The 16473-nt window shown below is 45.8% G+C and overlaps 1 protein-coding gene and 1 pseudogene across 2 annotated transcripts in view; both read right to left on the bottom strand.

The window, feature by feature from the left end:
- LOC137627673 (uncharacterized) overlaps positions 1-15604 on the bottom strand; it is a 559839-nt gene extending 544235 nt beyond the window's left edge. For both annotated transcript variants that reach the window (XM_068358863.1, XM_068358864.1), the window contains exon 1: positions 15394-15604. The gene's annotated coding sequence lies outside the window, so the exon portion shown is untranslated. The remainder of the gene's footprint in view (positions 1-15393) is intronic.
- LOC137628027 (5S ribosomal RNA) lies at positions 7627-7745 on the bottom strand (annotated as a pseudogene).
- Positions 15605-16473: the final 869 nt, after the last annotated feature.

Genomic DNA, 16473 nt, shown 5'->3' with positions numbered 1-16473 from the left:
TAGCATAAATAAACCAAACGTTAGTTCATCTTTGAAAAACAGCACGAAGACTATTCAAAGAATAAATTTCTTAAAATATATTCTAAAAATATTCATCTCATCACTCTTACAGAGCAACTGTTTTTATCTAAACAAAAATAAAAGTTGAATGGGCTCAACGTTGTTTAACTTCGTTTTCCAAGTCAGGACCGCCTACAAAGAATAGGTAAAGGCCGCATATAAACAAAAACATAAAATTTATCTCGGTGTTTAGTATAAATGGAAAGCTAATCGAAGAGGCCTAATAAAGGCGGGTGAGATATAAAATATATTGAGGTAAATCTATAAATATCAACAATAATTTATAAAGTGATAAAATAATTACTAAAAGCCTTTAACACACTTCGGTACACTGAGGGAAGGGTCGGCCATCTTTTCTCTATGGAAAAACCAGAGCGAGATTAAAAAAGCAAGGGCAAAAACTTTTCCTCTCCTTTCAAAAGCATTTCTTTTGAAGATAGTATTGAATAATCCAACACGGCGAAAGCAATAAAACCAAAACCAAGTACTTCACCAATCGGTAGAAAACTCGAGGTCAAGCGCGAGCGGAACCAGTGTTGTCTTTAACACCGACAGAGAAGAACTGGTTTGGTTGAGAAGTAGAGAAGTATATGCGGTATCTGGCCGATAGTCGGCGCTGGTGGACACCCGGCAGCCTTCATGGCGATCGCTCGCGAGTTTTTGGAATCTGTCGACCGTCGGAGACGTCAGCTATTTATATATTCACCGGCTAAGTTTAATATTTAAAACTACAGTATCAACCTAAAATAGCTACCATATATCAAATTTTAACAATAGCATAGAAAAAAATGGTTTATCAAACAGTCGTTTTACCATAATCATAAACCAATTTCTACAACATAATTGAATATAACCCTGCTATAAAAAGTTTGAACTCCCTTATCTAGTTTGGAGATTAAGAATAAGTTAAGATACCGTACCTCCTTTCGTAAAAATTACCTTTCTTTCAGCTTTTATTTTAGTCACCCAGACAGAACCCCAAAATCATAACTTATTTCTGTCAGGAAACTTTCTCTTGGACAATCTCCCACCTCTATACGGTAGTTCATATACAAGTTCCACCCTTTCAGTACTAGCTCCTTACCAAACTACATCTCACATACGAGACTTTTTCTTCTTGAATTTGTATTTACCACAAGAAAAATATCCATATAGACGGCATCCAAACTAGTTACCAAATTTTTATTTAGGAGGGAAAAAGAAGCGTTATTAGTGTATCGACAGGTATTTTGAACATTTTGGTGCCCGTAGTTCCTGGAAATACATATTTTTCAAGTTTTATAAATGGGTTAAATAAGGAAATATGCCCAAAAACCCCAGTTTCAAGAATAAAGCAAACACAGTTGATACTTTCCTTTCAGATAAGTTAAAGATACGGCGGTCTACCAAATAGGTAAGGATATGGGTATTATTGCATAAGTTGCCATTGTTCGATAGCTCAAAATACTATGCACACTCGGTTAGTGCATTTTTAAAAAAGCAATATTTTGAATACCATAAACCCCCGGCCGCAAATAAATACTAACAATAATAATTATATAATTCTTAAAAATAGAAACCAAATTGACATCTGAAAGTGTTCGAACAGTGTGCTACCGGTACCGCTCTACCTGAAGATTGATCATTATTTTTTTATGTGACCTGCGACAGGGGGCCGGCTGGTTTGTCCCCCCCCTTTAGATTAGTGACCTTTTTTTTACCAGATTAGGTTAGGTTAGGTATTCATTAAATATTATAAAAATGAAGGCGAAGTCCTCGGAAAACAATGCGTTCGAACTGTCTTATATGTGTCGGTACGTTGTACAGTGATACCTCGGTACTCGACCATAATCCGTTCGAGATCCGTGTTCGACCTCCGATTTGTTCGAGTACCGAATTTTTTTTCCCCATAAGAAATAATGGTATATATTCTATTCCGTTCCCAAGCACTCGAACAGGCCCAAAATATTAATAAAACGTGTACCTAAACAACAATAATTATCTAAATGTGTATGAAATTGGTCAGAAAATCCTATAAAACAATTTTAAACCATTTACTGTACTAAAATAAAACAATTTTAAACCATTTTCTGTACTGTAGTGAACATACCTTTGAGCAGCGGTTCGATGGCATACAGGGATGGATGTGGAGAGGATGGAAGGGGGAGGTTACTGCTTGGAAGGAGAGTCCCCTTCCATGATGTGGCGGGGTAGTTCTCCTTCAGGAGTTGTTTCTCTCTCCAATGAAAGGGTGGGCAGATCTATTTCAGGGGTTTCTTCTCTTCTTTGTCTCTTCTTTGGAGGAGAAACAGGCTTTGATGTAGCAGCTTTCTTTTCTTTTGTGAAAAACTGGTCTATTGTTAATTGTTTCTTCCTCCTCTGCAGTATTCTTCGAAAATGATACATGACACTATCATTAAACATATGCACTGCCCGGTTTGCTACTGCAATTTCTGGGTGGTATTTTTCAGCAAAAGCCTGCACATCTGCCCACTTGGAACAAATTTCATTGATGAGAGAACTTGGAACATCCTCCCTTACCTCATCCTCTTCTGAAGATTCCTGCTCCACAATCAGATCCTGCTGCTGTTGTTGTTGCAGGTGCAACAATTCCTCCACAGTCAACTCGGTAGAATGGCTTTCTACAAGCTCATCAATATCATCCTTGTCGACCTCAAGCCCCAAACTCCTGCCCATGACAACAATTTCCTCAACGACATCAGTGTCATCAGAAATTACAGGGGTAGCAGTGCTTGGACCCGCCTCTGGTTGGAAACCTTCAAACTCCCTCTCTGTGACACATGATGGCCACAGCTTACGCCAGGCAGAGTTCAATGTCCTATAGGTCACACCTCGCCAAGCTTGGTCAATCATGTTAACAGAGTTGAGGATGCTGAAGTGTTCCTTCCAGAATTCCTTTAGGGTCAACTTCGTGTCACTGGTCACTTCAAAACACTTTCTGAAAAGGGCCTTGGTATAGAGTTTTTTGAAGTTTGAAATGACCTGTTGGTCCATGGGCTGGAGTATGGGAGTAGTATTGGGGGGCAAGAATTTGATTTTGATAAAGCTGTATTCTTCTTTCAAGTCATCCTCGAGACCTGGAGGATGTGCAGGAGCATTGTCCATAACCAGAAGACATTTCATTGGCAAGCTCTTTTCAATGAGGTAAGCCTTAACCTGGGGGGCAAACACTTCGTTTATCCACTCAGTAAAGAATTGTCTTGTGACCCAAGATTTAGTGTTCGAGCGCCACATAACTGGTAGTGCACTTTTACAAATATTATTTCGTTTGAACACCCGGGGGTTGTCCGAGTGGTACACTAACAAGGGTTTGATCTTGCAATCGCCACTTGCATTTGCACACAGCAACAATGTTAGCCTATCTTTCATTGGCTTGTGACCTGGCATCTTCGTCTCGTCCTTGGTAATGTACGTATTGGCTGGCATTTTCTTCCAAAATAACCCAGTCTCATCACAATTAAAGACTTGTTGTGCGATCAAATTTTGTTCATTTATGTACCGATCGAATTCCCCCACGTATTTATCGGCTGCAATTTGATCCGAACTAGCTGCCTCCCCATGCCTAGTAACACGATGAATACCTGTTCTATTACGAAACTTTTCAAACCAACCCCTGCTCGCTTTAAATGTAAATGAATCACTTTCACTGGTACTCGGACTTTTCTTCACTAATTCTTCATAGATATGCAACGCTTTTTCACAAATGAACGCTTCACTAACACTTTCCCCGGCCAACTGTTTTTCTTTAATAAATATTAAAAGCAACTTTTCCATCTCCTCAATCACTTGTGGCCTTTGCTTAGTTACCGCCGTAACTCCCGTTGCAACATTCGCCTTCTTAATCATTTCTTTATGCTTTAAAAACGTAGAAATGGTCGACTTCGCCATTCCGTATTCTACCGCTAAATCGGACACTCGTACACCATTCTCATATTTCGCTATAATTTCCTTCTTCAACTCGATCGTTGTTCGCACTGTTTTCCTCTTCTCCTTCCCCTTAACACTCATTACTTTCTTGGGACTCATTATGAAAGCTAAAAAAGCAATTAAAAGCACTGAAAATCACTAAATCACAACGAATGCTGATCGCGCGTTGTCTGAGTGACGCTCTCGAGAGAACTGATGCTTCCCGAACAAGCGAGAGTGGCCGAGATGGCGCGATCATCACAAAGCCCATGCGGTCGTCACGTGTTCGGCTGGTCGAGTACCGAATTTTTGGTCGAGCACCGCAGCAAAAATTTCTCGAAAATTTTGGTCGAACTCCGAATTGTTCGAGTATAGAGTCGTTCGACTACCGAGGTATCACTGTAAACATTTTCGATAATTGTCAATGCATTTTCACTTTTGTGAGTACTTGTTTTCTCAGTACAATTGGATAACAGAATGGTTCTCGAGGCATATTTGGTAAATTTGTATTGTATTACAGGGTGTGATTTCGAACAGAAAATATGTTTTCCTATAGTAAATAACGTGATTTAACCGAATATGACCTTCATTTCAACCGCAAGCAAACAGATCAACCAATTCGGCTAACTTTAAGTTGTCGAATTGGTTGATGTTATTACGGATGAAATGAAGGTGAAACCGGTTAAATCACGATATTTCCTTCAGGAAAACATATATTTTCTGTTAAAATGGTTAAATATAAACAATGATGTCATATATGATGGGTTAAAATATTAAAATGACAAATTCGAAGATAATTTGTATTTTTCCTAACCATACAAACCTTAGCTATTTACATTGGGTTTACCTTTTAGCGCAGCTGAAATGGCGAGCCATTAGAATTTAACGAGGGTGTATTACCCCCGCGCTAGTTAGCGGGGGGGTAGGGGAGTGGTAGCTAGCTACCCCTCCCCCCCTCACACACAGATGAATGCTCACTTTCACTTAGAGGTAGGACTTGTCTTGGGGGACAGGGCTGGCGGGCAAATATGTGTAAATAGCTAAGGTTTGTATGGTTAGGAAAAATACAAATTATCTTCGAATTTGTCATTTGTTCCGTAACCGAAATACAAACCACGCTATTTACATTGGGTGACTTAACCATTAGGTAGGGTGGAAAGTCCCCAGCCATACTGGCTTTGGCTTTGGCTTTACCCGGGGACTCAGAATCCGAGTGAGTCGCACTCGAGAAAAGGAGTCCCTGCACCTCACAAGTTCCTTGCTCCGCAAGGAACCGTGTGGCCTACATAAGCTTGTGTGTGAAGGAAGAAGTGTGACCCGTCCTAGGCAGTTGACCTGGAGTTCCAGAAGGAACTCTGGGTTAGGACGTTCCCAATACCACCTCGTCAGGGTATGGGGGACGCGACAGTATTGACTCAATACTCGGAACACAAGGAAGCATGGTTTACCTGCAGAGGTTCGAGGTCAGCTATGCAGAGACCAGGATGCTGCTTCCCTGTAGAGGGGATGATGAAGAAAGAAATAAGGGCCAGACCTACTTCTTTCGTTCATGCAGACTAAAACCTGATAACAATGCCCTCAACCTTCTGCTACCTGTCCAAAAAGGAGCCTGAGGTTAGACCAGCTGTTGTGTAGCCACCACAGAGCGATAGAAAACGTATCGAGACTCCTGTGGGTCACGCCCTGCAGGAAGCGGGCTGCGAAGGTCATTAGACGCTTCCAGACTCCAGCTTGTAGCACCTGCGTCACAGAGTAGTATTACTCGAAGGCGAGGGACGTTGCGATGTATCCAACATCGTGCTGTAGGGCGACGTGACGGGGGAGGGTCTGGAGACAGGTCGAGATGAATGTCCTTGAGTCCGGGCTGAAGAGGTCTACTGGTGACTCTCCCCCGTGTCCTCCTTGTGCTCCCAAATCGGCTGCAACTGAGGACAAACTGCAGCTGTTCCCAAAGCTAACCTCTCGATTCCTTTACTGGCAAGAAAGAGAAGGTCTTGGGACATCAGATACAGAATGGAGACTCGAAATCTTGAAGGAATTGGACCGAAGGGCCGGGACCCCCAGATTCTGAGTCTAGCCAACAACTCAGGAGCGAACCTGAATGTTGCCTTCCCCTCTTCCTTAGAAAGGGCGGAGTCGTACGAGACCAAGAAGATTGCTTACACACTGGCCGTGGCCAGAGTGAGCAGGAGACCCAAGGCGGAATACAATCTGAGGCCTGTCGTAAAGGGTCTTGAGAAGATCTCTTAAAGGACTAAAAGTCCGAGCCATGCTCCAAGTTGGAGGTCTTCCTCCGACTAGGGCAGGGACGATCGTAGCTTCGCATGAGCGAGGAAAGATCCAGCGGGCAGGAAAAAGTTATTCCTTTAAGCCTGAAGGTCAGGGAAAGGCTGAGCGACAGGCTTCATTGCCGAGAGCGGAAAGGAGTTTCCTCCTGCCGAAAGGCAATAAGACTGTTATTGCTGGAGAAGAGGCCTCAAGGGAAGAGGTACATCTCCCACGGCAACAACCACCGAAGACTCTTCACTTTGCCTGGAAGACCCCTGCGGATGACTATCGCAGATGACGCGACTGTAGCGGGTTGTCTCTTCTTGAGGAGGAGGCGTAGTGTCTCCAGGCATGAAGCCGAAGCGACGCCCCGGTTCGGGAGAGAAGTCGCAGTGTGGTTGTTTGAGTAGTCTGCGCCGTGGGAGAAGCTCTCCCAGGAGTTCCGTCAGGGGAAGCAGAGGGTCCAGAAACCGTTCTGCGCATAGTCCCAGTGGAGCTCTCCCATTGAAAGGTTGAAAGACAACCTGGTCTTGTTGAGACCCATTGTCCACAGACAAAAAGGAGGGAAGACGCAGGCGTCGAAGTTGTCCCACCATCACCGGAATGCATCTTGCCAGAGTCTCGGGGTCTGAGACTGGGGGGAAGAACAGCGGAAGTTTGAGGTTCCAAGCTGTCGCGATCAGGTCCCCCAGACCAGGACTTGCTGGTTACTCAAGGTCAAAGACCCCCAGGTACACTCTCTCTACGAGGCTCTGCTCGGATAGTCGGAGAGAACATTCCTCTGCCTGGAATGAGAGAGCCGATGGTGGTATTGAGAGAATCTCAATCATCCCGGTATCTCTACTGCAAGATGTGAAGGTGTGAAAATGCGTCCCCTGCTGGTTAGAACACGCCAGAATCATGAAGTCGACGCGCACGGGGCGACTCGGCAGGAGCTGTAGGATCTGTAGAGGGGCCAGACTACGGCCCCTAAGCCTGCCTGAATGATGGAGAGGTATCCTTCAGGTCTTGACCATAGGCCTGGACCGGAACATGGCCCCCCGCCTTTCCTTTGACGAGTCCGAGAACAGCATCAAGAATGTGGGGAAAGGACGAGAATATCCACTACCATCAAGAGGTTCCATAGGTCAACACCCATTGCAAGTCTAATAGTTCCGCTGGTCCCATAGGGGCCAGGAAGTCCGGTTAAACGTTGCCTGAAACCACCGGAACTTGGACCGCCCCACATGGAACTTATCCTGAGGCGACCGTTCGGACTATAGACGGATCAATGAGGAAAGGAGAACTAGGAAACATTCCAAGGTAGGGCTGAAAGCTCTGCTTGACTGAGAACAGGTACTGCGACTCTCCTCAGTCTTGCCACAGTCAACTGAAAGGAAGGCTCGGAGGATGTGGCAACAGAATCTGGCGTCCCCAGGTGGTCACCCATCCAGGTACCGACCAGAACCGACGTTGCTTAACCTCGCTGGACGGACGAGAAGCGGGGTTTCCAACGTGGTAAGGCCGTTGACTCAATATCAGGGCCAGATACTCCAGATGTTGAGGCAGAAGAAGAGAAGGCTCCAAGCAAAATACCATGGACCCACACTCACGGTAAGCATCCGGAAGCTTGTCCCGGCGCTGAAGAAGGTCAAACCCGAGCTTACCGGAGTTGACCAGCCCTCCAAAAAGCAGAGGAGGTGGAAGCCTGCACCTGAGCGGCCATGAGGAAAGCAGGAAGAGTTCTCTGGGGAAAAAAACCTGCTATGCCACGGCGGGATAGCCACACTGCATCATAAGCAGGAATACTTGCAGTCTAGGCTGAATTCGACGAGCTCCCTGGAAGATGGATGGAATGGAAACTGAAAGTACCCGTCCTTCCGATCCAGGGTTTAAGGAGTCCTGTCGCCTCGTTACCAGTCTGATCGATTCTGCTGTTCTATGCTGGCCGAAGTTTGTTTGACAAACTTGATCAGGGCTGAGAGGTCGACTACGGAACTCCCCTCTCAGATCCTTCCTTACAAGAAAGGATCGACTGAAGAGGCCGGGGGTGAAGCCGTCGATGATCCTATGGAGGACCTTCGCCTAAGGTATGGATCATTCTGCCCAACCGGGCAACTCTTGCCGACGCTATGGCATAGAGGTTCAGAGACACTTAATTCGCTGACAGAGACGGCAGGCGCGATATCCTTGGCTGATCACAGAGATTGTGCGGGAATGGGAATCGGGAAGCTGTCATCTGGATGAGTAACCTTAAGCATCCTCCCAGCGAGAAACCTGCAATCCTAGAGTTCGTGAACTCTGCCACTCCTTTTAGGACTATGCCCCCCCGGGGTAGCCTCCCGTGCCATCAGTTGTCGTAGCCGATAACTTAGGCCGACGTGGTTGAAAGAAAAGGGCGCTGGAGCACTGCAGAGTCTGGAAGAAAGCGCCTTGGAGGAGTGAAAACGGAAGTCGATTTCCTCCGCACAGCCGCTGTCTATGTCTCTGTCCTTGGGCACAAACAAACTCTTCTCAAGGATGGAAGGGTGTCTGAGGTCGTCGACCTCCACAGATGAGACACCCGAAGGAAGCCCTCAGTCAGCGCGTCCAGATGGTACAACATCGAGCTTGTCCGCAAGTTAGATACTTAACGACGAAAGGCCAAGGTGCCTGAGCTCGAGAGGAGGAAAGTACCCATGATCTTCCTGTAGCTTCCTTGAACCAAACCTCGGGCCGTAACCGAGGAGGGAAAGGACCTGGTAAGCCCCCAGAGGAAGGGGTAAGCAGTCACCCCTTGGTGGATGGCGAAATCTCGAACGGAAAGCCCCCCGCCAAAAATCCTTCCAGGGAATGACGGGGAAGGGCTAACCCAGGTTCTGGAAAGAGGAGTGTTGCTCAGCCCTCCCTGAAGTTTCTTCCTATTCTTGCAAGTGCCATGCTCTGCGTTTACGGGGTGAGGCCGTGTTCTGGAAATACGCTCCAGAAGAACTCGCCAGGCTGGCCATGCTGCGAAAACCCCAATAGGAATCGTGGTCGCAATCGACCTGGAGCTCGCGCGATGGTAATTCAAAGATTTGCGCGTGGGCGAACGTGGAAGCGCCCATGCGCGGTCACGCAGGAATGCAAACGAAGGTGAGCGAAGGAGCGCAGAAGGAGGGCGAGCGTGGTAGGAAGGGCGAGCGTGGTAGGAAGGGCGAGCGTGGTAGGAAGGGCGAGAGCTGGTGGTCGGCGAGCGATAACCCATAGACGAGCAATGGATACTGCAAGAATTAAGCCGACGTTCGTGCGAAGAAACACTGTAGGTTCGCGCAACGGAACACCGTCGGTTCGCGCGACAGAACACTGTCCGTCCGCACAATGGAATACCGTTGGTTCGCGCGCGGGCGAACATTGGAGAGTATGTGCGCGGACTAGCATGAGCGTAAACGTGCAGGCACGTGGGCGTGTGGGCGCGCAGGCGAATGATCGCGCGGGAACGCAGGCAAGCGGTCGCGCAGGCGAGTGGTCGCGAGGGTGGGCAGGTGAATGAGCGCGAGTCCGAGGCGGCGAACGCAAGCGTTAGCGCGATGGCAAGGAAACGCGCTGCCGCGTGGGCGAGGAACACCGCTGGCGATATGGATCAACAGGCGATCGGTGGTGAGCTGGTGAGCGCTAACGCGCAGGTTGGCGATGGCGCGTTGTGGCATGTCGACGCGTTGGCGAGCGATGGCGAGCAGCATGCGCAGGTGAGTCGTCGCACCATGGCGAGCAGCATGCGCAGGTGAGCGGTCACGCGATGGCGAGCAGCATGCGCAGGAGGGCGGTCGCGCGATGGCGAGCAGCATGCGCAGGTGGGCGGTCGCGCGATGGCGAGCAGCATGCGCAGGTGGGCGGTCGCGCGATGGCGAGCAGCATCCGCAGGTGGGCGATCGCGCGATGGCGAGCAGCATCCGCAGGTGGGCGATCGCGCGATGGCGAGCAGCATCCGCAGGTGGGCGATCGCGCGATGGCGAGCAGCATGCGCAGGTGGGCGATCGCGCGATGGCGAGCAGCATCCGCAGGTGGGCGATCGCGCGATGGCGAGCAGCATCCGCAGGTGGGCGATCGCGCGATGGCGAGCAGCATCCGCAGGTGGGCGATCGCGCGATGGCGAGCAGCATCCGCAGGTGGGCGATCGCGCGATGGCGAGCAGCATCCGCAGGTGGGCGATCGCGCGATGGCGAGCAGCATCCGCAGGTGGGCGATCGCGCGATGGCGAGCAGCATGCGCAGGTGGGCGATCGCGCGATGGCGAGCAGCATGCGCAGGAGGGCGATGGCGAGCTAGTAGCTGGCGAACCATGGTCCTTCAGAAGTGTTGGAGAACGTTGGCGTGCCGGCTGTAACACACGCGGGCGATCCGTAGATCGCCGAGAGACAGGTGATCGCTGACGTGTAGAACGCTGTTGAATAGGCGATACTAAAATCGCCTGTGCGCGCTGGCGAGCAGGTGAATGCTGGCGAGCAGGTGATCGCTGGCGAGCTGATGATCGCTGACGAGCAGAAGGCAACGCGTGGAAGCCTGCGCATAGAAGAAGAGTCCTTGACCCAGACCTGAACCAAAGTTCTAGATCGCGAGGGCGAACATGGGCGCGTAACAGGAAGCAACAGGAACAGCAGGGATGATCATCATGAGAGCGCTGACGAACAGGAGAGCGCTGGCGAAAGGAGAGCGCTAGCGATCAGGAAGCAATGATGAACAGGAGAGCGCCTGTGCGCTAATACTGAGCAGGAGCAGGAGAGAACACAGCAGAAGGTCGCGCAGGGGATCCCTGACACGCAAGGGAAGAACCCCCGTGGGAGGCAACCCTTTGCCCCAAAGGGAACGTTGTCCGTCGGGAGACAGATGTCCATCGGAAGACCGTAGCCTGTCCGCCGGGAGACTGATGTCCGTTGGAAGACCGTGGTCCGTCGGGAAGACCGTTGCCCGTCGGAAGACGAGATCAGACTGCTGTCCATCTGCATCAAGGCGGAAGATCAAGAAAAAGGAGTTGTAGGCTGCAAATGGAGATTCAAAAAGGCGCCTCTTAGCACCCTTATAGGGAGATGAGAGGCCCTTACGACGAGGCGGACGGTGGGCCTTACGGCGAGGGAGGCCAACAGCAACAGCAACAGCAGCAGAAGAATCCTCCGAAGAGGAGTCTCTATGAGTGTACTCTCTCGCGAACAAAAGAGAAACACTTCGTAGAAGAGACTGGTCAGCCAGTGACCTAAAAGGAGCAATCCTCCAAAGAGGGGCTCCTGCAGTTGCCCAGCCCCTTGAGCGAAACTGCAGGTGTGACCGCTCAGCACCAAGAGCATAGTCGCACGAAAAAAAGGCAAGAGAAGAACCCCCCAAAAGGAAAAAACTCAAGCCTGGACAGGAAAAATTTCCCTCGGAAGGAAAATTACCCGCCCAAGGAGGCAAGCCTCCTGAGAGTTCTAAAATGAACTGGAGAGCTGTCCGTCGTCACGGGAGTACTTCCAGTAGGAGGAGACACGCCCCTGACGAAAATACAAGGGGGGAGGCAGCAACAGCCGAATCCCCAGACCTCAACAAGACAGCTCACACCGTTGCCATATTACAGAAACGAACTAGATCGGTAACTGTAAAAAAATAAAACAAAAATCATTAGTACACATTCATTCCCCCGGGAAGGCTCCGAAGAGGAATCCCGAGGGAAAGGAAACAAGAATTACACAACAGGCACGTGCCCTAACAACCACTTACACTCACGGAAGGAGAGCTGTAACCAAAACCGAATTATAACAATTATAATTATGAAACTATGTAATTATGTAATTTAAAAATGAATGAACACTAAAGAAAGAACGAAAACCCCGAAAGGAATCGTTCTACAAGCTGATAAAAACAACTGCAATTAGATTCATAAACTAATTGAGACAAACGTACGGCATAGCAACCCCCCCACACGGAAAGGAAGCTACAAGGGCGTAGTAACACGTAGTAAAAGGGTGAACGACCTCGAGAGAGAGAGAGAGAGAGAGAGAGAGAAAGACCGAAGTCAAACTCGATCGCCACCCATAAAATTACGCCGTGGCGGCCTAACTGCCGAGGACACCACGTAGAAATCGTACACTACACACACAAATCTGAAAAGGAAACTTACTGGTTTCTATACTCAAATATATATACAAACATGAAAACATGTTTACATATATATTGAGTAAAAGAAAAGTAAATGATTAAGTAAAGACAAAACAAACAATGGCTGCCAAGAGACGACCAAGACAGAGACGTCTGTCACAGTCCGAGCCAAAAGTGAAAGTGAGCATTCATCTGTGTGTGAGGGGGAGGAGGGGTAGCTAGCAACCACTCCCCTACCCCCCCGCTAACTAGCGCGGGGGTAATACACCCTCGTTAAATTCTAATGGCTCGCCATTTCAGCTGCGCTAAAAGGTAAACCCAATGTAAATAGCGTGGTTTGTATTTCGGTTACGGAACAAATATACTGTAAACACTAGTTCAACGGCGACAGTTCCCTTACGGATGTGATGCGAACGATAACATTAGCAACGTTACCAATGATACACAGAGTTACCAACGATGGAGAATGGTACACAGAGTCAACAACGGTACGATGGCATTACTAGCGATAGCAATGCTAGATATTTGCATACGTATTTCAAATAATTTTTCAATATAAGTTTTACACAATATATAAAAAGTACAAAAGGGGCACAGAACCTAACAAACCCATATAACCTAACCTAGTAGTATGACAGGTCACAAACCTCAGGTATTTACTGAGAACAGTAAAATTCTCCATGTTACGAATGATACACAGCATTACCAACGGTACGGTGACATTACTAGCGATAGTAATGCTAGATATTTCCATAAGTATTTTAAATAATTATCCCATTTAAGTTTTACACAATGTATAAAAAGTACAATAAGGGCACAGAACCTAACAAACCCACCTAACCTAACCTAGGAGTTCCCCGGTCACAAAACACATATAATGACTATTGAGGAATGACTTACCTTTTTGCAATTAATATTATCTTCCATGGGGGTAGACGGCTTTTTCCCAAAAATGTACCGTAACGGTATAACCACAACGATGTTTCTCTTTGGTTTTAGGAATGATGGTTTCGGTATTACAATAAAATACGTAAATGTCTTTCCTGTAAGATAGGAGGGAAACGGCACTTGGGGCACTGTAAGGGTTGAGGAATTACGTTGTGTGATTTCAGGAAATTATCAACATTGTCTGAAGAATAATAAAAATCACCATGGAATTTAGCAAATGATTTTAGGTACGGAATACTGAAGCCGATACAAGTATCTGTAACTTCCTCCATCGCAAAATACGAAAAAATAAACCTCTCTTGAAATGACGGACACCTTACTAGGACAAAGGTTACAAGGGAAAAGGATTTGGTATGAACAGACCACTTAAAGAGACAAAGGAAGGGGGTAGGGAAATATCAGTTGACAACCCCCTTGTGTAAACTTTGAATAGTATCGGTTCGTGATTGGTTAACAGAAAAACAACAGTGTAGAGGGTAAACATGAATGAACTGTTTAAGGAAACTATTCCAGAGAAAGTATTCATGTATGATAAATAATATTGGATGGGAATATAAAATGAGATGATTTTAAAAGGAATAGGAGGGAGGGATTTCTGCGCAGGACGACACAGGGTTGACAGGTTTACCAAGTGAGAAAAGGCCAACGTCTGATCAACTGCAGCTTTAAAAGGCCAACCTAATAGTAGAAAAAGAACGAAAATACTGTATAGCACTTAAGGCTAACCAATTTCAAAAAGGACAAATTTAGGTATCAAGGGGAAAAAAAGGCCAAATTTTGAGTTTTTTGGCCCGAAAAAGGGGACAAAACTGGTATGCACGAACGAACGAACGTACGGGTGCTAATGATAGGATGGAAAGCTAACATTTGATCTACGTCAGACGTTGGCAGCACTGGTTACTGTATTTTTTCATGAGACAATCTTTGCAACGGCGCCTCCAAAGTTTATTCAGATATACTGTTTTGTATTTTCCTCCGATTATTATACATTCAAGAAGTTAATGTATAGAGAAGAAAAGGCTTGTTTTATGATTATATATCGTTTCCCCAGTATGTTTTCCCCACCCAAAACCCCGAGTTCCCACTGGGGGTCCCCCATTATCGTAGGATATAGATGTATACAGTATATATTTCTGAAACTATTCATATGCGAAGGGAACGAGTGTCATTTTCAAAGAGAGCATAATTTTTTCTATAAGAAAAAGTAGTTTTTTTTCCTAGGTTACATTGCCCTGTAATACACTACAATAACACCGCATATTCATATTTTCCCATGCTTTGAAAGAATGTGATGATTTTTCTCGGAAATCCATAGGTTGTGGAGGAGGCAGTAGATACCTATCTCGATAACTATGGATTTGCGCCAATAATCATCATCAGATTCGTTTAAAACACATGAAAATATGCCAAAAAGTATCATTCTGTTATTGGCAACTTATGCAAAGTTACCAGGATATGGCTCTTAGATTAGGTTAGGTGGGGAAACCTTAGGTTAGGTGATGTTCTTGTGCTTGTTTTCCTTTCAAAAGGTGGTTTTTCAGTCATAAATTTTGAAATTTTAAGGTCAAATATGAATAATATGAGTTTCCCTCAATTATTCACATACTGCGTTATGCATGTTAGGCAAGTGGGGAAGCATTTTAGTTGACGAAAACTCAGTGACGCAACTATCAACACATTACCCGTAAATATTTCTCCATACAGTTACACGTGAACTGTAAGCAGTCTATAATTAGGGTGTTATGGTCTAGATTGGCGTATACAACATTTTTAACAAATAAGCTAGTGTTAATGGTGTATGTGGAGCCTAGTCCGGTTAAATATTTACTTTTACATGAAGACTAGTAAACATTGAAACCTCACATACCTTAGCATACCTAAACCAGGAGGACATAACCTTGCAAAGGCAGCCAAAACTAAGGGGAGGCCTAGAGACCAAACATGCTGTGCCTTTTCTATAGTAAACAGCATTTAGAGGCAGTATACTTTACTTTATACAATGTATGATGCAGTGTTCTTATTTTAAGCATGCCCGAGAGGCAAGGTCCTTGGTCATTTTGCATGTCATACCTCCTATTATACGAGAGCATGTCAAAACATCAGTCTTAAAATATACTTTGCTACTACACTTATTTGTATGTCTTACCTTTAGCAATAAACCGAAGCTGCCTAAACCTCTTCCCAATGAGCTTCTAAAATCCTTAATTTACTATACTCCCGTTTCCCGGTATCACATTTCCTCTTTTACGGGAGATATTTCACATAAAACAATGTTAAATAAAATTTCACTTTACACAACGTTAAACAAAACACTGACGGTTGCCGAATGCCAAATAGTGTCTAGGAAATAGAGTTACTACAATACTACTTTCTTTGACTCCCTTGGCAGCGTTGCCAGATTATGAGATTCCAAATTCACCAGAGAAATACCCAAATACAACATATGATCTTAAATGAAAACATTAAAAACATAAATATATATTTTTTTCAAATTTTAAATTTCATTTTATTCATGGTCTACCATAGATTTGTATCAAGCCTGATAAACAAAACATCCACCATACTTCGAAAAGAAGAATGGTGGAATTATACACCTGGCACACTGTCGCTTGGTTTAACTTTTTACCCACAATGCAATGCTATTAGTAAGTATTACCCTAGTGTCACAAGAAGAAATTGAAAACTATATTCCTTTATCATCTGGATTTCTTTGACCATTGTTGAGCGTGCAAGATTCATCTTTCAGCGTTCTGGTAAGCTTAAGTTTCTCCTGTAGTCAGTTTTATAATAGTTTGTTGAATACGATACCAGAGCTGAGAATTAAAAGCTATTCCCCAGGAGTGTTTTTACAAAGGGGAAGCCTCGACCTGAACCTGTTTGCCAATGCCCAGTGTCCACTGTCCACTACCAACACTGAGGTATTTAAACTATGAAATGCACGATTGAAACTACTTCACGCTTAAAGATTAAGCTTATGTACACATTCTTGTCTTCACATATACAAAACTAATGTAAGGAACATTGGTGACATATCATTTAGAATAAATGTATGTTTAGCATGACGGGCTTAAAATTTTGTGCAATATCAATTAATAGGCCTACTGCACAGTAGTCTGCAGAGAAGACGATTATTTTTTATTAATCGCCTAATACAATGTACTGGTTATAGTAGCTTATCAAGTAATTTATTGGATAATATAAAGATAATTATAAACGACGCTGTCAG

This window comes from Palaemon carinicauda, chromosome 35 (assembly GCF_036898095.1).
Source record: "Palaemon carinicauda isolate YSFRI2023 chromosome 35, ASM3689809v2, whole genome shotgun sequence".
In the NCBI taxonomy this organism is placed as follows: Eukaryota; Metazoa; Arthropoda; class Malacostraca; order Decapoda; family Palaemonidae; genus Palaemon; species Palaemon carinicauda.
Note: the sequence above shows the minus strand (reverse complement) of the source record. Positions and strands in the feature narration are given on the sequence as shown.